This window comes from Lipotes vexillifer, unplaced genomic scaffold, assembly GCF_000442215.2.
Source record: "Lipotes vexillifer unplaced genomic scaffold, Lipotes_vexillifer_v1.1 scaffold1983, whole genome shotgun sequence".
NCBI lineage: Eukaryota > Metazoa > Chordata > Mammalia > Artiodactyla > Lipotidae > Lipotes > Lipotes vexillifer.
In genome coordinates, this window is record NW_006797955.1 from 286787 (window position 1) to 291332 (window position 4546).

A 4546-nucleotide genomic window follows, 5' to 3' on the forward strand; every position below is an offset into this window, starting at 1 on the left:
ACTCACACAAATAGCGCTTTATTTGTTTCACATACAGTAAGTCCTGAGTAACTGACTGCTAGAATAATCTTGTGATGCTAGGGCCAATGTATTTTTGTTTGTTTAAATAAACTTGCCTGTTCTCTTATGATCATAAAATTGCTGTGTAATCCTAGACATACTGTTTCCTTTCAAAGTAGAAAGAAAGTGTAGGGGGAAAAAGGTTCAGTGCATCTCTATTTATTAGGGCTGTGTCACAGAGCTAGCAACAATGAGAACTAGGTGAGTATTTGACTTTCACAGCATACATAGGCATGTAAAAAAGGAAATTGATATTGTGTATAAGAGTGAGACAAACTACAATGATTTCCAGAATATCCTTTGCAAACATTTACAACCAATTCAAATGGAAATCCTCTATTGTCTGTTCTTATGAGTTGAATTAGGTACCCCCCAAAAGATACATTAAAAGTTCTAACTCCCAGTACCTCAGGATGTGACCTTATTTGGAAATAGGGTCATTGCAGATGTAATTAGTTAAGATGAGGTCATACTGGAATGGTATTGGCTCTAATCCAATAAGACAGGTGCTTTTATAAGGAGAAGAGAGAGGTGCAGAGACAAGACAGCCATCTGAATGCACAGAGATACAGAAACACATAGGAAGATGGAGGCAAAGATTAATGTTACCACAAACCGAAGAATGTCTGGGGCTACCAGAAGCTGTAAGAGGCAAGGACGGTATTCCTCTGGAGGCCTTAAAGGGAGGATGACCCTGCTAATACCTTGATTTCAGTCTTCTGGTCTCCAGAAATGTGAGAGAATAAATTTCTCTTGTTTTAACCTACCCAGTGAGTAGTGCTTTGTTGCTGCAGCCCTAGAAAATTAATACAACCACTTACTAAATGTCACTCTATAAAATAATTTCTGTGAAAAATTTAGCATATTTTTCCCATAAATCTCCCTATTTTGATATCATGTAGGTATTCATAAAATATATACTTAGATAGACATGTATTAGTTGCTGCTTGTGCACTGTCTCATATCTCTTGCAATCAATCACTGTAACACCTACAGCCAGAACCAGGGCTGCAGCTAATACTTCTGGGTGGGCTTTGACCCACTTCATGATGAAACAGTCAGCTCATCCTTCATTTTTAGTCCCTAGGGCTTCTCTAATACTGCTATAAGAGATGCCAGCAGGAGCCTGCTTGTCTTCCAGGAAGCTTGCCTACAATTTCTGGAGAATTCCTGTCCACCCAGGAAACAAATAATGGAGAATGGAAACTAGTAAATAAATGCTTCTTTTAATTCTCAGAAATTCTTTTTTCTAAGTTTTTTTTTTTCACTTTTAGGGAGATATAATTGACATATAGCACTGTATAAGTTTAAGGTATACAGCATAATGATTTGTTTTATATATGTATTGTGAAATGATTATCAAATTGAGTTTAACTAGCATCCATAATCTCAGTTACAAAAAACTTTATTCTTTGTGACAAGAACTTTTAAGATCTCTCTTAGTAACATTCAAATTAACAAAGCAGTTTTAATTATGGTAATCATGTTATATATTGCAACCCCAGTACTTATTTATCTTATAAGTCTGTACCTTTTGACCATCTTCAATCAATTTCCCCAGCTTCTACACTGTTGGTACTGGTAACAACAAATCTGATCTTCTACTATGATATTTTTGTTTTTGGTATTTTCTTAGATTTCACATATAAATGAGATCATACAGTATTTGTCTTTCTCTGTCTATTTCATCTAGCATAATGCCCTCAAGGTCCATCAGTGTCACAAATGGCAGGATTTTCTTCTTTTCTTGTGGCTGAATAATATTCTGTTGTATATATACACCATAATATCTTCATCCATTTGTCTCTTGATGGACACCTCTGTTTTCACAAGTCTTGGCTATTATTAATAATGCTACAATGAACATGAGTGTTCAGATATCTTCTCCACATAGTGCTGATGTTATATTTGGATATATACTCAGAAGTTAAATAGCCAGATCATATGGTAGTTGTAGTTTTAATTTTTGAGGAACATCCATACTACTTTCCATAGTGAGTGACTGTACCAATTTACAGTCCCACAAAAAGTGCACCAGGGTTCCCTTTTCTCTACATCCTCTCCAGCATTTGTTATCTCTTGTCTTTTTGATGATGGCCATTATAACAAATATAAAATTGTATCTCACTGTGGCTTTGATTTTCATTTCCCTATGATTAATGATATTGACCACCTATGTAACTGTTGGCCATGTGTATATCTTCTTGGTAAAGGTCTATATTCAGGTCCTTTACCCATTTTTAAATTATATATTTTTTTCTTTTTTCTTTTTGCTATTGAGTTGCATGTTTGTCCTTTATGTATTTTGGATATTAACACCTTATCAGATATATGATTTACAAATATTTTTTCATTGACAGGGTGTCTTTTCATTCTGTTGATTGTTCCTTTTGCTGTGCAGAAGCTTTTTAGCTTGATGGAGTCTCACTTGTTTATTTTAGATTTTGTTATTTGTGTTTTATGAATTAAAGCCAAAAATTATTGCCAAGACACATGTCAGGGAGATTTTTTCCTTTGCTTTCTTCTAGGAGTTTTATGGTTTCTGGTCTTATGTTTAAATCTTTAATCCATTTCAAGTTAATTTTTGTGAGTAGTGTAAAAGAGGGATTTAATTTTGTTCTTTCATAGGTGAATATCCAATTTCCCTAGTACCATTTACTGAAGACACCATATTTTCTTCATTGAGTATAATTGATCCCTTGTCAAATATTAGGTGATCAAATAAACAGGGTTTATTTCTGGGCTCTCAATTCTTTTCCATTGGCCTGTTTCCATTGTCTGTTTTTATGCCAGTACCATACTGTTTTAATGACTATAGCTTTATAATATAGCTTGAAATCAAGAAATATGTTGCTTCCCAGTATGTTCTTCTTTCTCAAGAATGCTTTGGCTATCTTGGTCTTTTGTGGTTCCATATAAATTTTAGAATTGTTTTTTATATTTCTATAAAAAATGCCATTTAAATCTTGATAGGGATTGCATTGACTCCGTAGATGGCTTTGGTAGTATGGATATTTTAACAATGTTAATTCTTCTAATCCATGAATATGGGATATCTTTCTATTTATTTGTGTCTTCTTCAGTTTTTTTTATCAATGTCTTATACTTTTCAGCATAGAAATTTTCATCTTCTTGGTTAAATTTATAGCTAAGTATTTTGATTTTGATGCTACTGTGAATGGGATTTTTAAAATTTCTTTTTCAGGTATTTGTTAGTGTATAGAAACACCACTGATTTTTGTATGTCAATTTGTATCCTGCAACTTTTCTGAATTTGTTTATTAGATGTAACACTTTTTTCGTGAAGCCATTAGAATTTATTGTATATAAAATTATGTCATCTGCAAAGAGATAATTTTACATTTTCCTTTCCAATTTTGATGTCTTTTATTTCTCTTTCTTATCTCAATGCACTGGAAAAGATTTCTGGTACTATGTTGAAGAGGAGTGGTGAGAGTGGGCACATTTTTCTTGTTCTTAATCTTAGAGGAAAAGCTCTCAGTCTTTCAGCATTGACTATGATGTTACCTATGTGCTTGTCATATATGGTCTTTATTATGTTGAGGCAAATTTCTTTTTTACCTAGGTTGTTTTATAAACTGATGCTGAATTTTGTCAAATGCCTTTCTGTGTCTATGGAGATGATCCATATGATTTTTTATGTTATTGTTTTACTATGTGTATCACATTTATTAAGTTTCATATGATGACCCATCATTCCATCCCAGGGATAAATCCCACTTCATCAAAATGAATGATCCTTTAAGGTGCTGCTGAATTTGGTTTGTTAGTATTTTATTGAGAATCTTTACATCTATATTCATTAGGGATATTGGCCTATACTTTTCTTGTAGTGCCCTCTTCTGGCTTTAGTATCAGGGTAATACTGGACTCATAAAATGAGTTTTTGAGTGTCTCCTTATCTTCAGGTTTTTGGAAGAGTTTGAGAAGCATTGGCCTTTATTGTTGTTCAAATGTTTCATAAAATTCACCAGTGAAGATGTCTGGTCTTGGGCTTTTTTGTTGGGAGATTTCTTCTTACTGATTCAGTCTCCTCACAGGTTATTGGTCTATTCAGATTGGTTATTTCTTTCTGATTTACTTGGTAACATTGTATGTTTCTAATAATTTTTCCATTTCTTCTAGGTTGTCCAGGTTTTTGGTGTATAGTTGGTCATAGTACCCTCTTATGATCCTTTGTATATTATCAGTTGTAATGTGTCTCTTTTCATTTATAATTTTGTTGATTTGGGTCCTCAAATCAACTTTTTGCCTTGTTTAGCCTAGTTAAAAATTTGTCAGTTTTTCTTTTCAAAGAGCCAACTCTTAGTCTGGTTAATCTTTTCTATTGTTTTCCTGTTCTCTATTTCTTTTATTTCTGCTCTAATCTTTATTATATTACTTTGATTCTTCTTATAATTTTGGGCTCAGTTTGTTATTCCTTTTCTAATTCCTGGAGGCATAGAATTAGGTTTATTATTTATGA